Here is a 16,163-nt window from a genome sequence, read left to right as displayed (position 1 = left end):
TGCTAGTCAGAAAGCCTGAGGGAAAGATGACTGAGGTGGTGCTTTAGATTTAGAAGGGGGAGCAGACAATTGAAAGAAGTTGCACAGTGCTTCTGTAGACCTGTCTGGGCTGCAAGTCGGATTGAAGAGTCTGAGTGAAATGTCTTGTGGTTGCAGTGCGGAGATGCTTCTGCATATGCTTAATGAAAGCTTGTAGTTCTGTTTCGATGCTCTTCGGTACCACAGCAGGTACCATTTGTTTCTGAGGTAGGTCATGGTTATTAAATGCTGCATGTTGGCTTCCTGTAGCTGGTTTTTAGGCCCCAAATGAAAGATCTCTTCAGCAGTGCTGAGCTCTTTCCATTGACTCAAGCTGGGAGAGGTAGAATTTGGATCATTTCAGTACATGGCTCCTTGGGACAGCCTTCAGTCATTGCTTATGTGGCTCTCGAGGCCTTTCTGGGAAGGCCCAGAGCTGCCTCACAAGCAGCTCCTTAGAAAAGGACAGGGACTACATAAACACTGCTGTTCATGGCCAGCCAATAAACCCTGGAGAGCCGAGCGGGTACCTCTTGTTATTATCCTCTGGCAGACCACAGGTCCTTGCCCAAGGACTTTCATTCCACTAGAAACAGCCCAGTAAGTGATGCCAATAAATCTGGGGTTTCTTTAAGAAGAATTGGAAATTTGAGGTCACAGTGATGAAAGATCCTGAGGGATTCTTACCATGCTCCCTATGCCCTCGTCCTCTGTTCTGTGCTGCGTAGCTGGGCATACAGTGTAGGAGTAAGAACTGGGTCACCAATGGAACCCCATGTACATTTTTCAAGGAAGAGTTTTAGGAGAAAAACCACCAAGATAGTAGTGTGCTATTATCATTGTTCATCAATAGATTCCCAGGTGGCTTCAAAAGCCAGTAGTAATCACTAGTCCCATCAGCTAGATAAGAAACCAGAAGCAGAGAGAAGGAAAGAAGCTCGTCTGAAGATACTCAAAGAACCACAGGAGCTTCATCTGAAGGCAGTGCAGGCTTGCAATTATCCTTCTAGTTGCCTGCTCTTTCAAAATTTGCCAAGTAAGACAGTAAGCAATGACTGATCTGTAGGTCATTCATGATTATTTTGTAGGTCATTCACACTTCTTTTGTAGGTGTTCATGTTTAGTTCATGTCTTTTGCATGCTCCATTCAGAGACCCTTCCTGTGATACTGCTTTTGCTCACTGCTAGCATTGCCAGACTGCTGAGAGCAACCATTGGACAAATCTCAAAAAGGAGCTTTTTCCCCTGAAAAATTTAATTTTTCTAAGCCATGATTGCTGGAACAGGAAGAGAAAAAGCAGAACAAGACAGGTGAAAAACAGACCAGAGCAAATTGAATATGCTATGATGGAAATGAACTCTGAGCTAGACCAATGTCTCTAAAATCATTAAATTTTGCGAACATTTGAGGTAAAACTATGAAAAACTTTTTAAAGTGAGGTGAAATTATATAAAGACATTTTAAAAACCTCATCATAAAACATACTTGGTCCTTAATGGATTTCTTAGAAAAAGAAGAAAGATGAGTCAAACTGAGGAACAAGCATTTGTCTTAGTGGTTTGAGCTTTTGACAGTGCTTAAGGCACCACTACGAATGCTCTGATGGAACTGTATAAAATAAGTCTTCCTACTGGGAGAGGGGTGAGAAGATTCAGCTTGAGACATGGATAACTCATTAGGAGGTAACTATGCCACTGGATCAATTGCTCTGGTGCTCAGGATAGATGGACTTCTCTTAAAAAAATAATAAGGGAGGGAAAAAGACTGTCTTTAAAAATTTAACAGATAGGAGAAGATGCTTTACTGCTTTTATTTTTTTTTTTTTTTATTTTTACACAGCTTTTATCCACTTCTGTCCTTGCCCCTGGCTCTAGTCTCAGGCAGGTATGGTTTTTCATTTTCTCAAACTTTCTCACACATGTCTGTGAATAAAAAATCATGCATATGTAGAATGAGTTTATAATATGGATCAATTTATTTTTGTACTCTGTAGGAGAATTGTATGTATATACATGCATGCAAAATGTAAGTATGTAAAATGTATTGTGTGGGAGTACATAAGGCAGCAAAACTCTTTAAAGAAGATGAATCTTTTTATCCAGGACTAGTTCATTACTTCAGAAGTTTTTTCCGTCTTTTGTTAAAAATAGACACTTTTCCAATACTATTCCCTTGAATTTGCAAATTGAATGCACTGTTGAAAACCAAAACACTATGAAGAATAAAAGTCAGGTTTCTAATGGTTTTCTGTTCTGAGAATGGAAATCAACTTAGACTCTCCCATGCCTAGTAATGATGAAGCATAGTCCTTGGCTGTTGGCGAGGACCCTAATGTCCTCCCTTTTTCTTCATTAATTCATAAATCTGTGCATCCATTGAACTAGTAAGTCTTGCCATCTCTGCTCTCTGTTCCCATAAAGAGAAGGACCCCAGGAAAGGTGTTTTGCATGTACCTTGTGGCACAGACGGCTGAGTTAACACTGCAAAGGGCTGATCTGCCACCTGGAAAACAACACACAATGCACCAGCAACTTCTCGTCCTCACCCAGGGCTGAAACCTGCCTGTGCAACCAGTAGTGCAAAGGCAGGTACCTTTGTACTTTATTATAGACACAGTAAACAAAGAATTTTTGTTTCTTCTCCCTTAGCTGTCATAATGAAATTTTATTATTGTAGTGGTTTTATCTGCCTTCTGATGAACATGAATGTCGTTAGCTTCTTTCCCACGCTCTCTGCATCCATGTCTCAAGGTGTGTCTCTTGATTCCAGGGCAGCCCTTTCCATGCCTCGCGTCCCCAGCCGTGAGCGCAGACGGGGCTGTGGTGACTGCGGCTGAGCTCGGGCACAGCCGACGGGAGGGAGCGCTGGAGCAAACCTGACCGCCGGCGTGCGGTCGCTGGCCACTCACTCACTCTGAAGCTGTCTGAGCTCAGGATTGGGATTTTCAATGTGGGGAGCAGCAGAGTGGGTGCGTACTTCTGTCTGCCTAGCTTTGGACATTGGGCATGAGCGAGTGAGAGGTGTCCCAGCTGCAGGGACAAATAGCAGTTGTCTCCTGTTCAACGGGGCTGGGCAGAGCAGGAGCTCCAGGAGCATGGATAATAAGCTTTATGTGCTTTCTAGCAAGGTGCTCTAAAGATGCAGCAAGATCTGTGGGGAAGGCACCTGCTCCTTCTGCTTTTCCACTCCCAAACTGATGCTTGCGCTCCTGTTTCCCCACTCCCATGGAAGGATGGTCCTTTGCTCCCCAGGCAAGTGCTTGGTTGTCACTCCTTAGCTGGGGCTGCAACCGCAAGCCCAACAATAGCACCTTCCTTCAGGGATCTACTGGTGGCTGCCACTCTCCCCCAGCCTTGCGTCTGTCCCCACTCTGTCCACCCCATTGTGGTGGGAATCCTGTGACAGCCTCTGCCCCAAGAGCTCTGACTTAAGATGCTAGGTGCAGGAGCAAGTGCAATAGGGGCCCTACTTCAAAAAGATGTGTCTTCCCTGATCACTGGTTTGATATCTTCCCAAATGCCTCCTGGCGCAAATGGGTATTCAGGGAAGATTTGAATAAGGATAGGGAGGAGGCCTGACAGCTTCATCTGGGTCTCCATCAGCTGCTCGCCATTGGTGTACAGAGTTTATATGCTGCTGCAGCATTGTCCTTGTTATCCTTCTAATGGCTCTGGTTCTTGCTCTGCCTGTTTATTTTTACTCCATTGTTGAATTTATTGCTCCCAAACTCTTTACTCTTGTTGGCTCCTGATAAATTACTGACTCTTATTAGCCTTAAATTACTTCCTCTTAACTACCTTTAATTATTTGCTGCCATCATATCTTGGTGCCACATCCTCTTAATTAGTGTTGCCATACTAGTAGACACTCTTCTGTGCCTTTGTTGAACCCATTAGCTTTGCTTTTGGCTTGCTTTGCCCATTTTCTCATCTTTCCCTACTCCTCCTTCCCCATCTCCTTGCATCTTGCATGGATACTATGGAGTATCCTCCCCATCCTTTCTTGTGAGCCCTAATGGTCTTACTGCACCCTCCTGCCTTGTCTTGTGCCCCCAGATCCCTGTCACCTCATTCTTTCACAGCCTGCATTAAAGCCTGCCTTTTTTGGGGACAGGAGAGTGTTGGTCAATTTGTTTTTGCTCTGTCTTCTCTCTTGACTTTTATGCATGCTATCAGTCCTCTGTCTGTCCATCCAGTTTCCCCCATCACACTTATTTCTTGCTTTGATAGTGGTTTTGTTTTTTTCTCTGCTGGTGTCCCTAATACTTTGGTGGGATACACTTTGCAACTTTCTCCACCCCCTTGCTGACAAACTTCATCTCAAGACCTGTTTTTTTTGCTCAAGACTATTGCTGATGGCTCTTTGGTGACTATTGAGCAGCTCCCAAGAGCCTCTGTCTCTTGTATTCAGTCCACCATGTTTTGCTCTGGTACTTGGTCACCACAGAGTCATACAATTGTTAGGGCTGGAAGGGACCTTAAAGATCATCTAGTGCCAACCCCTCTGTCATTGGCAGGAACAACTTCCACTAGGCCACGTTGCTCAAAGACCCATCCAGCTTGGCCTTTTCTGCATCTCCTGCTCAGACTCCTCCTTGGAGCACTGTTCCTGTGCTTGGGCAGTCAAATCCTGCCTCTCCTGGTGCCTCTGAGTGCTCCACCTCTATGGAGCTTAGGCTTACCAATTTGTTACAGCATTCAGTATCTGTCACTAGTCAGTGTTGTGCTCTGTATGCTGCTGTTCCCAGAGTCATCCATTTCCAACCTCCCCATTGCATCCATCTTCTCCCCTATCTATTTTCCGACTTGTGCAAATCCTACTAGCTGAAGTTCCCTTTGTAGCACCACCAACACGTTTCCTTTTGTGTTGGATACTTATAAAGTGTTGACTGTGGAAAAGGCAAATTGAAACTTAGGAGACTAGAAGAGGAAGGATAAGTGGTAAAACCTAGAAACAGACAAACCTTGCTGATGTGCCTAGAATTAACCTGCTCTACCATCTTAGTCTCCTCTTCAAATGCCTCTGTTCATAACTCATTGCTGAAATGTCGAGTGCCTGCTTCTCTCCCTTATGTGCAGGTCCCAGCACCCATGCAGACCAGCAGCCCTTTTGCCTTTCTGTTCACTAGTGCTGTAGGCTGGCACAGCTTGCAGCTCACCCTCCTGCCCACCCTGCGCATGGGGCTTTAACTAGATCAGCCAATCTGACTTGCTTTGCATCCTGCCTGTCAGCACGGGGGCCAGGAATTGCCTTGGTGTTGCCCTTTCTTTCCCAAAACTGGACCATGAAGATTTCCAGCTATGGTCTGTGTTTACCCAGAAGTGTTTTCTTTGCTATGCCATATCTTTGTGGTCTAGGTCATGGCACTATATGATGCAGTTGATGGAGACTGGTGAGGCCAGGAGTTTTTGCTGGAATCAGGGATCTTCCGTGGTGCAATTCTTGTTCAAGAGCCTCACTCCCCTCAGCCAGCACTGTAAGTTCTCAGGATCTGTCTGCTTGCTCCAAGCATTCTACAAGATTGCGGGAATGATCCTGTCTCTAATTTAAGTCATTAGTTTAACTAATATTGTATCTCTTTATTGTAAAAGTGTTCTTTGAGGTTGATTAATGGGGAGTGGGTGGAGATAAAATGAACTCTGGTTTTGCAGGTGAAACACCATTCCTTTAAAACAAAATACTTGTAATGTTAAAAAAAAATAAACCCACTTAAAACAAACCTCTACTTCTTCCTGTGGGGAGACTGTCTCCCACAGAAAGTTGTACTTTATCCCCCCCCCCCTTTTTTTTAGAGCAAGGTATTCCCTGCATGTCCGTATCTGTCTGTCTTCAGTCTTCCTCTTAATAAAGACCTAACATCTTGGGTCACCAGGATGTACCCTGGTGGCTTGTCCCTTCAGAACATATTAGGTGTATGACATAAGGTATAGAAAGGCTGTGATATCTCTGAGTGGGGTACACAACTGTTTGATTTTCCTTTCCTAGTGCAGTGGCAGCTGCCAGCTCCTGTTACATCTCACAGGGCCTCTTGCACAATGCATTTTTACCCAACAATAAATCTTAGCAGGCTCTCGAGTCGCCTGTGCAGAAATCACTCTCTCTGTGAAGAAATGTGTCTGAGAGCTAGTGTGGTGCCCAGCTCTCCCTATGTTATCCCAGTCACATCCCAGGAGACTGCTGCTGCCCAGGGACATCCCAGTGGGCTACTGTGGAGGGAATGGCACAGCCTCCCTCTGCCCAACAATGCCATCCTCTGCCAGGGCGGACAGAGACCTTACAGACTGCAACAAGCCCAGAAAGAGCCTCCTTAGGTGTGGTTCCCAACTGTCATGTCCTTGTCAAAAAGCCATGGGGAGATCTATGTTAGGCCTTTTCTCTCGCTAAACAGAAGTTCAGCTTCCAAGTCTGTCAGCCCAGTTGGAAACTACTCCAAGTAGAGATGCCTTTAGGGGGTAGGCAGCGTAGAGAAACACTGCAGCTCTTACAATCATCCTGGTATCCAGTTTCTAGTAGCACCATCCTCTTTTGGTGCACAACCCGATAACACCTTGGCAGTACCCATGCTGGTGGGGGCAGAATTCCTGCTCTGCTCTTGCAGAGGTCACAGCTGCAGCACTCTCACAATGATTTCAGTGTTCTCCAGTTGTGTTAAAGGTGCCCTTTTGCTTTTTCTCCACAAGACATGCTAGCTGGAAAAGAAGGCCACCAAACAGATTTGGAAATACCTGGTAATTTTGATTGTACAGTACACAGTGGCCTTGAAAAAAACCTGGAGCATCAGTCTAGGGTGCCCTTTTCCACAGATGCCTCATGCCCTTTGGCTGGTTGGGGTGAGGATGGACTGAGATTGATCACTGAGCTGCAAATGTGAAGACTGGGCTGATAGGTGAATTTGCTGAAAAAAAACCTCTGCTTGGCTGCAGCCCAATGCCTGTGTGCCTTGGCACACTCTGCGCTGGGATGGGTGAGGAGCAGGAGGGGCAGGCGTGGGGGGATATGCCTTGGCACCATGGCAATGCAAGCAGCATGCCTGCACCGACGGAAGCAGGTTGGAGGTGATGTGAACGTGGGAGCTCTTGGTGGCATGGCTCGGCTTGCTCTCTCCTGCACTGCCAGGCTGGGGCCCTGTCTCTCCCTGCTGCTGTGCTCCTGATTCTCATTTTCCTTGTTGCTTTTCTTTGCTTTCTGGTGAGCTAAAACTTGTTTTGGAGCAGGGGGGACAGTGGTGCAAGTGAAAGAGATCCTCAGCAGTAGGGAAAGAAGAGAGTTTTTCTTAAAACCTTCCCTTTCCCTTTCCCTTTCCCTTTCCCTTTCCCTTTCCCTTTCCCTTTCCCTTTCCCTTTCCCTTTCCCTTTCCCTTTCCCTTTCCCTTTCCCTTTCCCCTTTCCCTTTCCCTTTCCCTTTCCCTTTCCCTTTCCCTTTCCCTTTCCCTTTCCCTTTCCCTTTCCCTTTCCCTTTCCCTTTCCCTTTCCTCTCCCTTTCCCTTTCCCTTTCCCTTTCCCTTTGTTCCAAGACCACGCCAAAGCTTGCCTGGGATACTGGTACCAGGAGCATGCTCTCAGACCCCAAAGTGCTCTCTTGTGATCCCACTTGCAAAACTGTCCATGCAAATGTGTGTCTGCAAGTACATGGGGAGGACTGGGGACAGGGATAGAGGTCTGCGTGATGGGGATTGAGTTTGGTGTTAATCATCATAACATCGTATTACTCTCCTTGTGTCTCTATTGCAGAGATTTTGGAAGAGCGACTCTCTGGGTGCCATCAGAAGACATGCAAATGCATGCAGAGCCAGCTCATGCACCCAGCAGGGAACAAGCCCTCCCTTAAGGAAGGAGTGGGTGGGCCTGCTAGTTGTCTGGGCCTGAGAGGTAGGAAACACCCGAACATCAGTCCTGGCTCCAGAAGTAGGCAACAGAACTGTGTTGGTAATTGCAAGCTGTGTGGGGATTTTTGACAGCCCTACCCCACACCAGTTCATTCCTGTCTGGAAGGAAAGAGATGGTTTTTTGTGCAGTGGAGAAAGGGGAACTGTGATGTCCTCTCCATTTCAATCTGCATCCAGTTTACAGCATGAAGAGTGGCACTGGCACAGCTGGCCTGGGGGGGATGAGACTCCTTAAACCCATGCTTGACATTTCTTTATACATCAGCTGTCACCTCTGTGACAAGGATGTAGTAAGGGAGTCCTCTCATAGGGGAAACCACAGATACCAGGGGTAGCTCAGTACTGGGCAGAGTGGGGGGCACGAGAGCTCTGCAGGTCCCCCCTCTCTCCAAGGGAAAGGCTCCGAGATGCCGGGTGTCAGCAGTGCTCTCTCCCTCAGGCACTGGGCCCTTGGGCTTGTCTGCATTCCTTGGCAGCCATCCCAGTGACTGCTCCAGTGCAGTCCCCATGTCGGTTGCACACAGGTTCTCATAGTGTGTCTCATGCTGGTGTGTCGAGGGGTTCAATAATGGGTTGCTCTGGGTTGTTTAATGTTGTGGTTGTTTGGCCAGGTGGCAAGCTGCCAGCCTCTGGTTGGGAAAAAAATCTTGTTCCCCTGAAGACAGTTTCTCTGAACAGAGTGCCCTGCCCTTAGGGAAAGACCTGTCTCCACCAAGGAGGGCTTGACACGGATACCCCCCGGGTTTCAAGCACTGGTGCCAGTGCCACTTCTGCAGGACAGGGAACATCAGAAAGTGATGGGCATGGATGCCAGCCCTGGCTCCTCCAGGGTTGAGGCTCTCGATTTTGCCCCATCCTTCCTCATGCCCTCTCCCACCGATCACCATCTCCTTGGTTCTGCCAGGTGTTGCATGGCCTCAGCAACTCTTCCCACAAGCTTTTTTTTTTAAGCGGTTATCTTTAACCTCGACCCTTCACTGTCTCAGTGAAGTTTGATCCCATGGACAATTTCTGGATCCTATTAAGAGAGACAAGCCCTGCAGCTCAGGGATGGATGAGCAGCAGCACAGGGAGGAAGGTAATGGGAGGAGAAAGCTGGCTACCGTGCTGCAGCCACCTTCTTCCCAAATTGCATGGTGAGGGAGTTGTGCTGGAGATTGTTTGGATCATGAAGGCAAAGTGATGTTGGCTCGAGGAGCCCTGGAGCCTGCTGGATCTGGGTGATGGTTTGAGATCTGGTTCTGGTATTGTGAAATCCTGAGAGAGCCTTGTGGCTTCTTGGGGAGGCAAAGGGAGGTGAGGTTTTTTGACTGGCTGTAGAAAGGTATGGAGAGCCTTCCTTGTGTTTCTGAGAGGTTACAGCAAGTGCAGAGGGTGAGCAAAGCTAGTCAGTTGGTGAGACGAAGCTATAATTAAAGACTTCTAACCTCCTTGCCTGACCTAATTTCTCTTAAATCGAACTTCAAATCTGCTTTCCTTTTCCTTACCCAAGGATAAATGCAAAGTAATGCAATTAGGTTGAAAAAACAAATGGTAGAAAAGTGATCAGTGATAACAATCTGATTTCATCTCCTGTAAAATTGTGGTCTTTCTGCTGCTCCCTCTCTCTGGCAAAACCTCAGTTGCCAAGGGGACCTTTGCTTCGCCTATTCATTCAAAAATATAATTTCTCTTTAATTTTAACACCCAAAACCTCCAGCCTAGCAAACGCTTAGTGTACACAAAGCTTGCCCCAAACAGACCAGGACAAATTCCCCACCACTGTAATTATCTTCCAACACTATTTCTTGCTCTCAAATAGCCGGGATATGCTTGCAAGGAGACTGTGGCTCCCCGGAGCCCTGAGGACTCATACAGGGTTGCTCTGGCTGCTTTTCCCACAGCAAATCTTTCCTTTCTTACTCAGAAAAGTGTTCCATTTTAAGTGTGAGCACATGGCTCCCTGAGCAGTGAGGGCTCACCTCTGCCTGTGGAGAGTGGAGCTGAGCTGGCACACAGCTCTCCTCAGTGCCCACGTGTGGAGGCTTGTCTGGAGCCTGCCCAGGCTGTACCTACAAAAGCAATTGCTGCCTGTGAGGGTTACACACCTGATGGGGATTGCTGAGTCTCCTTAGTGTACCTACATATGCTAAAAAACCGTGGCACTGGGGCCTCAGCTTCACATTCACTAAATGAACAGGGTCCTTCTCTGGGGGCTTTAGGAGGGAGAGGGAAGAGGCTGTGTGAGCACAGCAGATGAATCACTTGAGTCCTGCCTCTGCTCAGTGTCCAAATTAGCTTTCCATGTGCAGATGAGTTATTTTAATCACTGATTTCATGCATCTGGTTGTGCGAGGGAGACTTTCCATCATGCTCTACTGCAGATGTTCATAGGGATTATCCTTGGTTTAGACCCATGGATAATAAAAATCAGTGGGATATGCCTTTCACTATCTGCATGTGGAAAGGGAAATGAGACACAGCTTTGTCCAAGGATATTGCAGTTTGCTTCTTTGGCACTTAGAAAGTGCTCTTGGTTTTTGTTTCCTTTTTTTCCCATTAAACAACACTTTCAGTTTTGGAAAATGTTCAACCTGACACTTCCATATTTTTAAAGTAGCGTAAGTAACTACAGTTTGCTCTGGTTAAGGCAGCGTTGCTGAATTCCAGCCATTTGTGCATGTATGTGGGTTGCTAGAAATAGCCTGTTGCTGTGGGTTGGCCCTGGTGGGCAGCTCAGCCTCCCCCCACAAGTAACTTGCTTGCTCCCCACAGCCAGATGGGCGAGAGAATTGAAAGGATAGAAGTAAAGAAACTAATGGGTTGAGATGACAGTTTAATACGTAAAGCAAAAGCTGTTCACACATGCAAACCTGAACAAGGAATTAATTCTCTGCTCTCCATGGGCAGGCAGGTGTTCAGCTCTCTCTGGGAAAGCAGGGATCCATCATGTATAATGGTGATTTGGGAAGACAAATACCATAATTCTGAATGTACCCCCTTTCCTCCTTTTGCCCCCAGCTTTTATTGCCGAGCACAACACTGTAACGTGCGGGATACTCATCCCTTTGGTGAGTTGGGGTCAGCTGTCCCCTCCCAACTTCCGATGCACCCCCAGCCCACTCATGGGTGGGGCCGCCTGAGAAGGAGAAAAGCCCTTAATGCACTGCTCAGCAGTAACTAAAACCTTAGTGCTTTATCAACACTGTTTTGGTCACAAATCCAAAACATAGCACCATATGAGGTGCTATGAAAAAAATTAACTCTATCCCAGTCAGAACCTGTGCACCTGTTATTTCCAGTGAGGAGGCTGAGTCAGAACTTTTATCCTGGTATTCTGTTGCAAAAAAATAATGGGTGGACAATATTTTATTAAACTGACTGTTGTAACTGCAAAAAATGAGAACGGACTTTCGGGAGCAGAGTATTTCTTTGGTTTTTGGCTTAGGCATGAAAACTGGTTTTTTTCCACTGGTACCAATTAGTTTAATGAAAGACACAGGTTTGCAATTGTGCACTCATAGCAGGTGACTGCCTCTGTACTACTAGGGCTACAACAAGGTAGGAATTATAAAAGCAACACCTAAAGAGGAGGAGTCCTGCAAGTATAGAGTGAGTGTATAAACCAGGTCAAAGAAATGAACAAATTAACCTGTCAAATTCAATAACTCAACATGTAATCCAAAGTTCAACTTTGTATAGGCTTTTATTGCTTGCTCAGGACCAACTGCTCCAGTACCCTGCTGCTGTTTGGGTTTCTTCTGAGTGTGAGTGTTAGCATTGTTATTTCAGAGAAGTAATGAAACTTCAAAAACTGGACTTTGAATATACAATGTTTGTGCTTGGGAATTTGAAAATTTTTAATGGCATTTGTCTTTATCACCTAGACAGAGTGTGTGTGTGAGAGAGAGCGAGAGGCAGATTTTTACATATCTACATCATCATGAATTTCAAAGGGCTTTACAAATCTTACTCTTCCAAAATCAACTAAAATACTGTGCTTTGCATATGATTATATGAAGCTCATTAGTAAAGATACTAATGAGCCTCTACACACCCGAGGCAGATAAATGAGGTTCTAGAGTAAAATGATTTGCTTAAGGTCAGACTCCTGTAAGTTGACAACAGAGCTGGAAATAGAAACCATTGTTTCCCAGTCCCTTGTACCATATTTTCCCACGAATGGAATGTGTCGTGGTTTTTTTATTTTTTTATTTTTAAGATGAAAACACTGCTGTTTGTTCATGCTGTTTCATTTCTTGTGTTTTCAATGTAATCTTCACAAATGCAAATGTCCTGACCTAGAGCTATATAAGGCCTTCATTAAAGCCTCTCCACAATACCAGTCTTCATGCAATTGTATAAAGCAGAAAGGGTAGGCCAATTTAACAATTCCCACGCCTCATAAGATGATTGGCCTAGTTTCTTTAAAGTGGGTTTAAGCCATAGCCCCCAGTGTGATTTAACACGGAAGCCACTCTATTAATTGTCTATCTTTGGCCATTAAGGTAGTGAGTTACTGGAAAGTGAGGCAGTGTCTGTCTTTCATGCACTAATACCCAATTTTGCACATTTTTTTATCTTTATTTTCAGTCTGCAATGGAGCACACTGACATTCTTCCTGCCTTCTGCTTTGAGGAGCTGTAATTGGGAGGGGGATGTGTGCAGCGAGGTGCAGAAATGGTGCTGCACAAGAGAATTTCTGGTATCAGTGTCATGGTTTCTCCCTGAGCATGAGCAACCACTGAAATACCCCATGCCCACATCCCAGAGAGAAACTGGAGATAGTGTTCCCACCCCTGGAATGGAGACAGGCTAATGGCTGTTAGATGCCTAGAAACTCCTATTTACACCATTCAGGGGGTACTGCACCCCCATGATGGTGTGCTTTATCTGTGAAGGGTGAAATCTCCTCTATGCTCTTGCCCTTCTCTCCCCTAAAGTGGGGTCTTTTCTTCCCTGCTGTGTGTACAACATGCCTTTCCTCACTTCCTTGTTATTGGTGGAGCAGAACAGCTGTTGGCCTTGTCAACAATTTGGAGTAAGGCCAGTGAAAGGGGTTTTGGTAATTATAGGCTTGCAGGAAGACTTGTGGCCCAAAAAAAAAAAGATATATACACGCACATACATATATGTATACACATATATATGCATATATACATATACATGTGAGAGAGATATCAGGGGAGAGAGCCTGCCAACAAACCTACCATGTGAGTGTGTGTGTGTACCCTTTGGCAGGGCACATGTGACTTTCTGCCTGCACATTTTATACTGTTTCTATGCGTTCTTCTCGTACTGATCCCACTTTAGACTTGAATATCTGGGGATGCAAAATCATACCCTGGGATGGTGGTGCTGAGGAAACCATTAGTACCTACAGTCATGGTTTACCCGTGTCCAGACTTTGCAGCACATGTGACAGGAATCATCCATCCCTGGGCAGATGTTGTTTTCTCCACCAGTTCTAAATCCAGTGAGGGTAATGCTGGCAAGTGGTGCGGGGTAAAAAAAAGCCAACAGTTTACTTGTTGTATAAACAAAACAGATGAACATACGTTCTCCTACTTATCTCAGCAGGGCTGAATCAAATGATGGTCACAGAGTTCAAACACCTCATGTTGATTAAAATCGGGGGGGTTTTTGTAGGTTATCTGAAAACAGACTACTTTTTCAATGCGCTGAGACAATAGCAATAAAGGCTGTAGAACTGTGTTCTTCTTTTGGCAGTAGCCCACTGTAAACAGCGAGGTACTGGGCTTAATGAGGCAATTCTGTACCATCACTTTTAATAACTGAATGTTTGTCTCCCGGCTATTCAGGTGGGCTATTACTGGTATTTAATATTACTGGCAATGTTGTTAGATATTCTGTGCCAGTGCTGGCAAAGAGCAAGGCGATTCTTCCAGATAACAGCCCTGCAATACTATTTTTCTGGATTTAGCTGAGAAAAGGTCCAGGCAAAGCCGCTGCACACTTGTATTTAGCTTTGCCTTTTTCTTGCAAACTTTATTTCTAACACTGAAAGAGTTAAATGAAATAATTGCAGGCGAAGCATGTTGATTCTAGCTTCTGTATAGCAAACACAAAAATGTATTGACCTAAAAGGTAAATGTTGATTGAAGTAAAAAACTGACGTCAGTATGAACTCCAAAGCATTTTGTATCTTGATGTTTGGCACAGGAACACCATACTATATATATAGTGTGAAATACTTAGGTTTGTTTTAATTAGATGTGTGATAAACTAGTGATTGTGGTTCTCATTTCAGGTGTAACAATTTGCAGCACGACTAATTCTGCTGAAAAACCCAAAATTGTCAGCAACAATCTGGAGGGCTGAGCAAACGGTCAAGTGACATGATATAGTTTTCAGAAAAAGATCTTTATACTCTGCTTAATCTGCCCAAATTCTCAGGGTGATTTTTTTCTGACCAGTATGTTCTGTACCAATATTTCCTGCTCACCCAGAAATCTGCTAATGCAGATCAGTTTGTGGTGGAAGATGCAGGTATTTGGTCCCAGTACCATGCCTCCCTCCCCCGTAGATGTGCTGGTGCTGGTTTGGGATTCTCTCCCTCCTCTTGCCCAGGTGGGCCCCTTATGCAGGGTACCCCACCATCATCTGCTTTTCTTTGTATAAACTAGAGGACCTAAAATCATATTTTTCTCTGTCCCCTGTTTTACAAAGGACTGAGTTGTCTCCTGAGAATTCAGCAGCTCTGGGAAAGTTGACCTGCCGATGAGCAGCAAGGTTAAGTCCTGCATCATGGCTGGCTCAGAGAGATCCACTGGTGTGCTAACTGGTGGGTCCAACAAAAAGACTTCCACTTTGTACAGAATGAGGGTAAATTTTGTTTTACCTTTCCAGTAAAAGCCCTACTCGCAGAGTGCAGAGATGGGTCACGGCTGGTGGTGAAGGGGATGTGTGGACAGCTCCTGGCTCATGAAGGTGAGGGATGGGGCTGGGTCCCAGACAGTGGAGGTGTATACAAGTGCTGGGCTGGAGCCTGGGGATTCGAGTGTAGTGGGACAAGAGATGGCTGGGAAATGGGGTGTTCACCTAGGGGATGTGAAGGTGGAGCAGGAGGGGGGTGGCATGCCTGCAGCTCTGCTAGAGGCCATGCTTGAGTAAACTACAATTAGAATTAGACTTGTAAATCTCCCGAGAAGCCCTTGAGAAAGTGCCCATTGTGATTCACAGGGCTTCCCCCCTCTGCACTGCACTGTGTGCAAACCCTGTGGCCGAAGCCCTCACTGCCCCTCCGGCAGGGATGTTTCTCCAGCCGTGAGATCTGCGTGTTCAGCACCTGTGTCTGGCTCTGCCATGGAGCCTGCTGATGAATCTTAGTGTATCAAAGCCCTCAAGCATGGGCTTGGGCTTCCCTCTGCATCTGTGAGTTGACTAAAGCTTGCATTCATTTTTGTGAGCCCCCAGTGCAGGCCATAAGCATGTAATGTAAACGTGTATGTGTGCTCCAAAGCAGCACCCAACAAAAGAAAAGCAAGATGGAAGACAAAAAAAAAAAAAAAAGGCAGCTCTTTCTTGGTTTCTTAAGAAGGTCTGACCTCACACATAGGCTTGTACTTTTTCCCATTTCTTTTTCCTCATCTTGATATAAAAGTGGAGAGTGACTTGGTGCACAGAGAGTGCTGATCCTGGTAGACCAGTATTAACCCATGGCTAGCTTGAACCTGGGCTTAGGAGAATGACTTGATCTGAAGGTAATTTGGAGTGGTGTGTTTTTCCCTTCTGTTTTTAGAGTATCCTTATGTCCCACTTTCAAACATTTTTTCCTTTCAGAAATTGTAAAGAAAAGTAACTTTAATTAGAACTTTTAAATTAAATACAAAAGAGGACATTCTCAAGCTGCAGCCTGATTCTGGCAGTTTATGTCTTAAGAAAGAGATTACTGACTTGAGACCCGAAGTGTTCCCCTTTTTCATAACTTGGCTACATTAAAAACACAGCATGTGTCTGTAGATTTCCTTGGAATACGTTTAGGGACTTAATGAAGAATTGAGTAATTGACTAGTTTTCCTTGAACCTTGATGGAAAATCTGCAGTTTTTTCTTTTAAAGCAAGAATACCTTTTTTTTTCTGCAAGTATTTCAGGTATTTGTGCTATGCAGAAAAACAACATCTCCAACAAGCAATTTTTTCTGCTTTGCAATTTTTTTTCCTCTGTTAACTCTGCTGCCTTCAGGGAAAAGTCTGGCAGACGAGACTGATGTTTAACAGCAAAAGCCAGCTGGGGAATCCCACCACCTCCCCTTCAGG

The sequence above is a fragment of the Pipra filicauda genome, unplaced genomic scaffold (assembly GCF_003945595.2).
Source record: "Pipra filicauda isolate LSUMZ 115617 unplaced genomic scaffold, ASM394559v2 scaffold410_size627686_pilon, whole genome shotgun sequence".
NCBI classification, from domain to species: Eukaryota; Metazoa; Chordata; class Aves; order Passeriformes; family Pipridae; genus Pipra; species Pipra filicauda.
The sequence above is the reverse complement of the archived record's forward strand: the minus strand, read 5'-3'. Positions refer to the sequence as shown.